This window comes from Falco naumanni, chromosome 5 (assembly GCF_017639655.2).
Source record: "Falco naumanni isolate bFalNau1 chromosome 5, bFalNau1.pat, whole genome shotgun sequence".
NCBI classification, from domain to species: Eukaryota; Metazoa; Chordata; class Aves; order Falconiformes; family Falconidae; genus Falco; species Falco naumanni.
The window spans coordinates 13,872,998-13,884,148 of record NC_054058.1 but is presented as its reverse complement, the minus strand read 5'-3'; the positions used below and the strand labels follow the sequence as shown (position 1 = coordinate 13,884,148).

Genomic DNA, 11,151 nt, shown 5'->3' with positions numbered 1-11,151 from the left:
AAATTAACAGCATGAATCTCCACATGAGACCTGTTTGTTTCCATTTTACGTTTGTCAGGAAGACCACAGTCCTGTTTTCCATGTTGTGTAACTAAATTCATAGGTAGCACAAGTAAGGTATTCTATTTTTTCAAAGTGTTCACCTTTGGGATAACTTCATAGTTTGAAATGAATGTTTCCTGGGCATTTCTATATCTGTAATATAAAGAATATGGTGAATGCTATGATAATGGAAGGCGTAGCTCAAATATTTGCAAATGATCACTGTAAGGTAAGTCTCTTTGATGATAATCCTCTTTTCCTTATCTGCTGTCGTTACCATTCCACAGCTTCCTCACATTTCTATGAAGGCTGATCAAACTGGAGGCAGGGACCAGAAATTATTTGTAGTATTTAAATAAACTCCATTGTTCCGAGGTTTCTGAGTAACAAAATTGCAATGGTGCTGGTGGGGTTCAAATACAGATTCAGATAGGCTTTGCCAGCTCCTGCTGGTGGACAGAGAGAGAAAGAAGATGGCATTGGTTTTACCTATCTATTTTCAGCTAATTTTGATTTTGTTGTTCAGAAATAATTGAGATTTCACATAGTTTTAGAAGTTTAGCAAAGGTACACTTTGTGCAGATTCACTTCAAACATCAGCAGGCGCTGAGGAAGCGAAGCAATAATGTTGGACAGGGCAGTATTACAGTCATTCTTTCTACCACTTCCTTTTGACCTGATGTAAACAAATGCGTGTTTTTATGTTCTTTCCCTTGGGAAATGGAGAACACTGAAGTCAAATGATCAATATGTGGTTTTTCCATGGTTACTTGGGAAACTTCATCCCAAAAATCTTTTTTAATCACAAGTTGTCTGGCATCCATTGACAGGATCCAGCTTTTCCTTTTTGGTCCACTGTAAATTATGGAATCTGGATAACAGGAACAAATCTGGATGAACTGGTTTATGGAACAATAAATCCAGGTATGTGTCTTTGTGAAAACTAGGGAATTTTTAAAAGAGGAATCATCGCTGTTTTTAAAATGGTGATTAATTTTAAATTTTCTGTGCACTGTAGACTTCCATACAAATATTTTTCATCTTTGTTTCATTTTTTCTCTGAGTTGTTTTAGCAAATTTGTAGAAGCTGGATTTGATGGCTTCCAAACCACCATGGTTTCTTTTCACCTAGCAAGAACCTGAGGTAGTCCACACGTGAACACAAGGTGCAGCGAGCCAGTTTGTGGTGATTGGTGCCAGGACACAATGGTATGCAATTCCTGGATTGTATTTCTGGTGTGAGCTTTGCAGCTGTAGGCAAATCACATCAGAAAGGCTTTTGAAGACACACGTCATATTTAATTCCCATTGACACGCAGTAACTTGAAGTGGTTAACAGCTGGTTGTATTTTTCTGAATCCCTCCCATAGACACTTACAGTTTCCATGTTCTCAGTTATCCCAAATAAAGGTAAAAGCTTTGGGATTTTCTTTCCTGGAATTTAAATTCTGCAGAAATGTATTTGTAGAAGTGACATTTACTGCATTGGTCCCTCCCAACAGCAGTGGCAGCTCAGAGCTGGCTGGATGAAGCTGCTGGGCACCAGGGTGAGCGTGGACCTCCCAGACCAGAAAGGGGCTTCTGAACCACAAGTACCTTCAAGACACTAATGAACAGAGACAACTCACGTACTACACTTGGCTCAGCAGCTCTGCTGCCGGATTTGCAGGTTTAGCAAATAGATTGTGAAGCAGATTGTGCTCAAGGGGGTGGGAGGAGGTGGGATGTCTGTGGCGGTGTGCTTCTGGGACTGGTGAGGGGAGGGCTGTCAGTGCTGTGTGTCTGGGAACGATGGTGGAAGGAGCTCCTGGACCTCCATCCAGGTTTGAGGTGGGGGTAGGGCTTGTGAGACCGAACATGGGTGTTACTGAAGATAAGAGCTGGTGTTTCCTAATGGTTTCAAGAGCTCTGTTAACAGGTTGTGGTGAGGGCAAGCAGTATGTACAGGTACAAAATAATAATACAAGTTGGAAGACACAAATGTCTTGTGGTTCAGACAACGGATAGGAATCAGGAGTTCTCGGATCAGGTTCTGACTTTGCCACAGATTTCCTTTCTGTTCCTTTCAGCCAACCACTTAATCTCTGCATCCACCATCTGTGAAACAGCAAGGCTTGGAACAGTTTGTGTCTCTGAAAGCATGTATCTAATTTAGCTGTTATTATGAAAGTTAAATATTAAGGAACTGTTACATTATTGTAGGATAAAACCATGCCACATGTATTTTCACTGTGAACTTTGTTCTTTCACTCTTACATTGTTTTTCAGGAAAAACGATGTTTTCACTACATAAAAGTAAGCAGAAAGTCATTACACATGCCAGGAGAGCCATACTTGTAGATCTGACGTCTGAGACTAAAAGAAGAGATGCACATTAATTGTCACTGGAAAGATTTCAGAGCTGATGGTTCAGTAAAATGAAGCACAGGTCTGGACATTGAAAGTAAACAAATAACATCAGGCCTGTAGAGATCAGTCTGCCAAAGCTGTTCGAAAAGTTGCATAGCTTGTGTCTAAATGTAGACACTCCTCATCCACTTGTCAACAGGCATGCTGCCCTGAATTCTTTGTTCAAATTTCCATTAATATTCTGTGTCAGAGAAGGGAAATAACTTAGATAAGATCAATTTTCAAACATGTTTCTTCAGGAAGGAACTAAAGAGCAATCCCGAAAACTACCTTCTGGAATGTAAAAATTCTGATCTTTGGGGAAATAAAGGATCTGCTGTGTGAGATGAAAAATGTCAATGCATTTGGAGGACAAGTGAGTTTGTTTGCCAAACTTGACTTAGTGTGTAGTCAGTTTGTGAGGAGGTGCTTCCAGATGTGGGAAGCATGGATAAATGCCAAAGCAATTTACACAATTCACATTACAAAACACGGAACCTTCCTGTGATGGCTGGCAATTTGTCTGTGCAGGGGAGATGATGACAGACACTTTTGAAAAGATCAGTATGGGTTTAATTCTATTTTTCAGTATTCATTAATGCTATGGGAAGTGGTAGTTGCCTAGTTGAAGACTGGAGTAGTTTTATCTACCCAGCAGAGCTGAAGGGACGTCTGTTGTACAATTACATATACCTAAGCTGGCAGGGAAGAAGGCGAATAGTGGCCATTTTATAAATGTGGCAATTTATAAAGTGACGGCAGTGCACAAGGCTGTTATCACTGTGGCAGTACACGTGCCATTCAAAACCAGCATTTTGACCAAGCCAACTCCATCAGTGTCTCTGTTCCAACCGATAAGAAATTTCACAGCATAAAGGCAGCCTCCAAGGGATGTAACCCGAAAGGCACGTCTCTACTCGCCTCCCTCTCCCAGCCCTAACCTAGCAGTGCAAGCTGGTAATAATGACCCGTAGCCTCTTACAGAATTTCAAATATTTTACCTGTGTTGTGTCTACATTGTCACATGCACTGATGTGTCATCCCTGAAGCATTTGTATTGCCATATTAAGTACCCTGTCTCAACTATCTCTGCTTGCTTTATGGAATTTTTTGCTGTGAAATACTCTTTAGAAAAAGGCATCACCTTTTTTCTCCACTGAGTGTACACTATGGTCCACAGATTGTTTCAGACTGGTCATGAACAACTCCAGAGCAATGCTTTTGGGAACTTTTGCTCCAAGATCTATCATGTATGTCTCTTTCCAAAAACTCCAGAAAGCATGCCCAGAACCATTGAATCCGGGAGGTATTCAGTTGGAAAATCATTCACCTTTAGTGGAAAAAAATCATCCGTATTCTTTGGATGGCCTTTTGTAATGCAGGGACTGTTACAAACCTCAAAACCAGAAAGCTCCTTCAGCTTCTGAAACGGCTGCAGATTTGCACAGTTGTATTCTGGGATGGTTTGGCACAGCTTTAGCAATGCAGAGCCTTGCTCCAAGGCGTCTTTCTATCCCTGCCTTGCCCTGCTTGTCTGCTGGGATAGATATGTTTGGTGATGTCTTGAACCTACCATGAATTACTTGTGTGCTTTGCTGCAGTAGAATCTTCCGCGACCTCTGTTACGTTACTTTTGCTAATAGAGGTTATATTTTGTATCACTGGCATCAAATCATAGCAGATCTGGCTGCTGCTTGTATCATTCTGTGCATACTTTAATCTCCGGTCTAAAATGCTTGGGATTTTTTCTCTTTGTTTCTGTGAAAATGTCAGGAAGAAAGCGCTTCAAAAGGAGGCATAGTTTGAAACTAATTAAATTAAAAACTTCAGATGGAGGTCTGCTGCACCTCAGGTCTCCACTTGCAGTTGTGCAGTCAGAGCCTTTTAGCCACCCAGAGCCCTGTAACAGCAGATAGGGCATGGAGGTCCCCCCACGCAGGAATCCCATTGCCAGTAGCAACTCGCTTGGTGCAGTAACCTTCCAAAGAAGCAGCAAAAGCCACTGCTTGGAAGGGCTGACTAGACTTTGTGCAGTAGTAGTGTAATACAGTTTGGGAAAACATGTTGTAACGGACCATGTATGATCTGATAGATCCTTTCTACCTGTTTTCTCTGATGTATATGCTGAACCTAAAGTACCGTATGACACTAAATCCACACTATAAGGCAAAAGGCTTCATTTTACATTATACCCATTCAAAGATCAAATAAATTCTGTGCCTGATAGTGTCTCTGACAGTGGAAGGCAACAGAATATTTTAATTAAAAAGCTAAATCAAGGCACTAATAATACATGTTATCTCACCAAAACCACAGTCGTCTTCCCTGCAGCTACAGGATTTGCCAAAAAAATAAAAATCCGTAGAATAATGGATTAAAGATGCTTTCCAGCCTGAAAGCTTTAGACAATACGTTACCAAAATATGATTCTCAACAGGAATATTGTGAGGAGCATCATCATTTAGAAACCTAGCCAGCAGGCACCAGATTAATCTTTTTGTTTTCCTTTTTTTTTTTTTTTTTTTTTTTTTTTTTTTTTTTTTAAACATTGCAGGCTGGCAGTGCTATTCTCCAGATGTACCATTTGGCACATTAAGCAATTCTTTTCTTAGAAGGGGAACCTATGGTTTTGCCATGTAATGCAAAACACCAATGGAATCACTACATAAGCAAAATGCCAGTAATGGTATAGTGGTCCAGCCACAAACATTGGTATGTTAATTTTGTTTTATTTTTCCCAGTGTGTCATCTGTAGTACTGTATTTTGTATCAGGACTATGGCTGAGCTGTTTAGTATCAGATTTTAAAGTGTTTTCAGTGAGAGACTTAAGCTAGGAAACTAATGGGTTGGATGCTTTTTTTTTTTTAAAAAAAAAAAAAGCGGGGGGGGGCAGAGCCGGAGGGAAGCTTAATATGGATCTAACTATCATTTCAGCCTGATTTTAGAGACCAGGCCAGATTTTTCTCTCAATTATAGCTGTTCAACCTTTCAGCTGCTTGCATGCACTTTTGATAATGGTATGCAAGTACATTGGAAAGCAACTAGTTTACGCTGAGGCTGTGGCTTTAACTTGCCATTGCTTCCTAAAACTATGCCTTCAAATAAAATTCTGATTTTTTTGTAAGTAAGATGATGAAAATAATTATAGTACATTTAGTTTGTATATGGAAAGCAGTTACTGGCCTCTCAGTCCTCTGTGCTGTATTGGTTCTCTAATGGATCATCAGATTGTATAGTCATTGCAAATGCAGCTTACTTTCTGAATGTATTCTACACTAGTGACGTTGTATGGAAAGGAAAAAAGCTGCAAAAAGTTATGTTTTCAGTTCCTTTGTTTTTCTGGCAGCAGTAGAAGTGGGGAGAGGTTACATACTGATGGGGTTTTGTCTATCAATCCCTCTGTTTTTGCATCCAGAAGCAGAACACAAGTTGTTCCTTTTTTTGTTTAACTTTTCTAGATGAGAATGGAATTTAACCTACATTTTCCTCTGTAGACCATGTGGAGGGCCATCCAAGATGAGGGCTTGTTTGTGCTGAGTGCCATTCATATGTGTTGCAAGGCAACCCTTGCCTAGGCGTGCTTCAGTCTTGAATGAGTAGGAGAAAAAGTTGACGGAAGGAGGACAAACAAAGGTAGGCACCCAAGGATGGTGATTTGCACAGGACCACGAAGCAGATCAGCAGGAATATGATCTCTTTTTTTTTTCCTTTATTTCCCCGTAATACTTAAGATTGCTGGAAGCTGAGAAGGAGTATCTCAAGGAGGATTGTTTTATTCTTGCTGTGTTTCTCATACACCTACCCATGCTGCTCGATACCATCAGAGGCAGGATATCGGGTAGGCCAGTTGTTTGATCTAACCTGGCGTGCTTTTATATAGTAGTTTCCTAAGATGGGATCTGTCTTCTCACCCACCTTATGTCAAGTAATCACAGAGCAAGTTCCCTTTTCCTATCGCCTTTGCCCTGCTGTAATGCTTCTGATGCCATTAGTCTTGTTTATATGTCTTGTAAGAGAACTGGGCCGTGCTCTCTCACCAGCCAGCCACAAAACATGGCAGATGACAGGCTGAATTCCAAGAAGTGAGTGCATGCCCTGCACTCCTGTGGCAATCCTGCTTCTTGCCACATTAAACCAGTCCTGGGTGCCTGTGAAGGTTCTGAGTTCCCCAGCTGCTTCAAGTAAGGACCTTTGGGCTGGTCTTTAGGACGCACTCTCCAGATGATCATTTAGAGACTCAGGATGGTAAGAAATGCTTTTTCACCTTGCGCAAATGGTGACAGCATGACTGTGATTTCTTTGTCTTGCAAGTGAAGGACAGCAAATGAGCAAGGACTCCTCGCTTCCCTCTGCTACTGCACACTGACTCTTTATGTGCAGTACAGAGAATTTCTTCCCATTGATAGCCTTAGCCTTTGTCCTGTCTGAAGATTTTTGACAAATCTCTGCAGTTCACACAGAACATTTTATTTTCAGTTCCCTATATGAGGGGGGGCAGCACTTCCCATGGGACCGTAGCCACAAACAGCAGGACACCTTACCTTCCCCCAGCCTTGGGGCCAAGGGAGAAAAAGGAGACTGGCTACGCAAATAACAAATTCTTCCGTGGCAGGGCTGCTCCTTGCACTGGGGGAAAGGTTGTCCCCTTGGGGAGAGAGCTGCAACATTCTGCCCAGCCTGACTCCTGGCTTGGGTTCCCTAGTATGTTTCTGTTTGTTATAACAAATATCCTGTAATTCAAGCTCTCTGTAGGTGGGGTCAGACTCTGCTTTGCAGAGTTTCGGTAGATAGCAGGTATCTTTCTATTTAATATGACAGGTGTTTAGTTTGTAACTGGCTCCTGCCATTCACTGTAAATCTCACCTTTCCTCCTCCCAGGTTAAATATGTCCGTTCTGGCTCTTGCCTGTCCACGCAGCCTGAAAATGACAGCTCCTGACTACCCACACAGAAAAAGCAGTGGGAGATCAACAGTGAAACAGAGCATTTTTTGTCCAAGTTTCTGCTTAGATTAGGTTGTGTGTCCTTTCTGGTTTGATTAACTACATAATTAATAATGGCCAGGTGTGGCAGGGTAGGCACTTTATTCTGGCTCTTTTTTCCTGTCCCATGAATGCTGGGAAAGAATGCAAGGAAGGCAGTACTTGGTTGTGAGAACGCTTTCCCTCTCCTGTTGGTTCCATTCCTAAAATCTCTCACGTTTTCAGCCCTCAGGAAGAGGAACAAGCAAAATTCCATTGTTTCTCTTCAGGCCTGTGAAGGCTAAAGGCCAGAGGATTTTGGAAAGGAAGCTAATCCTCACTCCTGGTCAGCTGCAGGAATGAAAAGGACAATGCTAATGCTGTGCCCTGGTTTTGCTTTTTCTATTTCCTTTTTTTCTTTTCTCTTTGAAGCAAACGACCCAGGGCAAAACAGGGTTGTGAAGGTTTGCAACTGCTTTTGGAGTTGAAGTGGAGAGAGTCACCACCGTGTTGCCGTGAGCTCTGCCACACTGATAGAGCATGGGGCAAATGGGATGCGTGCTCAAGGTAAATGACTTTCTAAAAAGCTACTAGGTAAATGTTTCAGTTCATATGCAGGCTCTTCACACTCCCATTAATGTTGCAGGAAGTGATCCCCTCCCAAATGTAGAGTGCCTGTGGTGGGGGGATTAAGGTAGGTTGAGATATTACTATGGGACTGTTTCTTCTTTGAAGCAAATATATTAAATAAAGTTAAAATTTGAATTGGCATGTGAATGTAACTCAAACCACTGGTGCTACTTTACTCACCAGTATGCTATGAGCAAGAGTGTGTTCATGAAAGAAATGTTGATTAGGCAATCAACCTGTGTAAGACTTTTCCCTGTGGCACACCATCTACTCTTCATATTTGCTGTATTTTCATAAGACTTAGGTAACTGAACTTGCATATTCTCCATTCCAAAATCCATTCCATTTTTTAAATACTTTTCAGTCAGAGGTGGCTTTTCATGCCTGGCTGTCATCCAAATTGCATGCTGAAGGCGTTTTTGAGGAAACTTGAAGTTTTAGAGTGTTAATAAAGTGCTGTTGCCTGCTAAAATAAAACCAGAGTGGTTCAACATTAGTGCTAAAGAGTATGTAAACAGTAGAGGCTGAAATGTTTTAAAATTACTTTTATTTGTTTGGACATCACCTTGTGCTCAAGGTATGTTGGTTGATATTTCATGAGCTATTTTAGTAAAGACTATTAAAAATTATTCATTGCCATATGCTGAATATGTCAAGCTTCTCTTCTGCTGCTATTTGTATGTTAGAGGATTCTTCTATAGTCATACAAAATCATGTATTATGTTATTTTCCTTCAAAATCTTCCTTGAGCCTGCACTGCAAGAATGCCTAAAAAGAAAGTTTTGTCTACAGCTTGGTAGGTAGTACTACCTGAAGATACTTTCACAAGGCTGTTCTCTTCCTTTGTCCTTCTGCATCTTTTGTCCTTTACCTGTCTGCCTGAATCTAAATCTTCTCTCTTAACCTCTTTATTTGGAAATTCTCTGAGGCAAGAACTAAATTTATTTTCTAGGTGCATGCAGCACCTAGATCTTTGTCCATAATTAATGCTTACTCTATACATCCTACAGCATATGGTACTTCCTAAAAAGAACAAGTCCTTTCCTTAAGAGGAGTTAGGTTAGTCTTTTAGGTTAGTAATTTATTTTCTGTTATAGCTTTGGCACCAAAGCAGTAGTCTCTTTATATGAGGTTTCACCTGGAAGAAGAGATGGCAAGCTGATTGACAGGACATACTCTGTGGGCTTTCCCCTTTACCGCTGCCCCACACTCTCCCACATGCTTTTGTCCAAAAAACCTTGGGGCTCTGGGTACAGTGTGCAAAATGAGGTCGTCGGTGCTTTGTCCTCCTGAGTTCACTGGGATTATGCTAGGCCATTTCATGGAGACTAGTACAGATCAAGAGGAAAATGATTCTGGGGCTGATGCCTGACCCACTCCAGTGGGTACATTTTCATTATCATTTCGTTCATAAACATTTCGGGTTTACATGATTCACTGACAAGTACTGTGCTAGTATGTTGTTGCTTTCCAGGAAACATGAGGAAGAACAACAAGAAGACTGGGAGAAGTGGTTGGACTCAAGGGTCTTTTCTGACATTTCTATGAATGAAAACTTTAAAGGCTTTTCATGTATTAGCAAGGAAACTGGATTCCAATAACATCAAGACAACGCTTACCACTTTTAAAAGATGCCTTGAAGAGCATGTAAAATTAAATTTTACATCAGTTTTAATACTCTTTCATACTACCAGGCTCCACTTTAATATCAAAAACAACTATTGAGTGAGGTTGGATTTGATGTAAAGAATAGCATTATGTCATCAGAAAGGAAGGTGCTGCTTAACCACTAAAATATTTTTAAAATATTTTTCTGAGTGGATTTATTACTAATTATACTATATAAATTTAAGAGTGGAAATTTGGTTTCTCCATCACCATAACTTGCATGTCTAATATTTTGCAGTGAGCTTTGGAGTGCAGCCGAAGTGCAACTCTCCCTGGAAAATTGTTGTTAATATAATCCCATTTTCTAGTTAAACTTTTCAAATGAAATGTACTTAGCAAGAAAAAAAGGACTACTTTGTTTGGAGTACTCTATAGGCAGAAGATTGCCTGAGGACTTCCTTATTGAATGTACCTTATCTTGCTGTGTATCCAGTAACAGAACGAGTTGGAGTGCAGAGTACCTCAAGCTCTGTTTGATTTTCTTCTTTCCCTCCCTCCCCCCCACCCACCCCCCCCCATCTCCAGCTACATGGATTAGAGCTATTAAGATGTTGGTCTAAGTCACAAGAGTTTTGGAGACCGGAAAGACTCGATTTCAGTAGTTAAGTTTAAAGTTATCTAAAGGTAAATATCTCTTATCTAGACAGTGTGTAAATTGTGTATTCATCTGATTTCCTTTCCTTACTAGATATTGTTTTCCCTTGGTGAGTGGTTCATTTAGCTTCCTAAGCAGAACTAGACAAACTCCCAAATCACTTCATGCTTTCAGTGAGCTGTGTCACCTTTCTCTTTTTTTATTTTCTTTAATCATTCTTTTCATGCTTCCAGAATGATTGAGTTGCAGTATTGCGAAAGTTTTTACTATCATCTTCTGCACGCTTGTCTCAGACTCATACCTTAAAATCAGTGTGTTTGATATTCATCTACCATCTCTCTAATAACGCATGCATTGGGATTTATGATTTCTAACGTGACTGCAAACATTACTTTTCTAATGATACCTCGTGTTGGATTAAAGGATGCAAACACTGGCATTGTGAATACCAGTTATGTACCCTTACCAGTCTGGAGAGCCGTAACCTACTGCTATGAATTCTTATTCAGGCTTCCCAAAGGTAATACCTTGCCCAAATCCTTGATTGAAGGACTATTGTATATTGCTAAATAGTTTGTGTAGAGCCCAAAGCTGACTACATTCCAACTTTAGTCCAAGTTTTCAAAAAGGATATGTGTGATGGATACTAGTTGTGTGGGCATTTTCACAGTACTGTGTGTGCTTACACATGTGTATTTGTTCTAATAGCAAGTAATTATCAGTAGTATCAATAAGTATCAGTAATATATTAGTTAACCCAATGATTTCCAGAGGACATTTCTACTTTGAAAAGTTGTACTGAAAAAATTTCACCTTTCCTCCATACCATTATCACTTCATAACATACCATTATTGCTCCATTACACA

At 40.4% G+C, this 11,151-nt stretch overlaps 1 long non-coding RNA gene across 2 annotated transcripts; it reads left to right on the top strand.

Annotated features, from left to right (window-relative positions):
- Positions 1-1,063: 1,063 nt before the first annotated feature.
- Positions 1,064-8,841, top strand: LOC121089673. Of its 2 annotated transcripts, XR_005828311.1 has the most exons (5): positions 1,064-1,251; positions 4,985-5,142; positions 5,926-6,064; positions 6,163-6,269; positions 7,824-8,841. It is a non-coding gene; the product is annotated as an uncharacterized LOC121089673 (long non-coding RNA). The 2 variants fall into 2 exon arrangements; XR_005828310.1 differs by having other exon boundaries at positions 6,163-8,841.
- Positions 8,842-11,151: the final 2,310 nt, after the last annotated feature.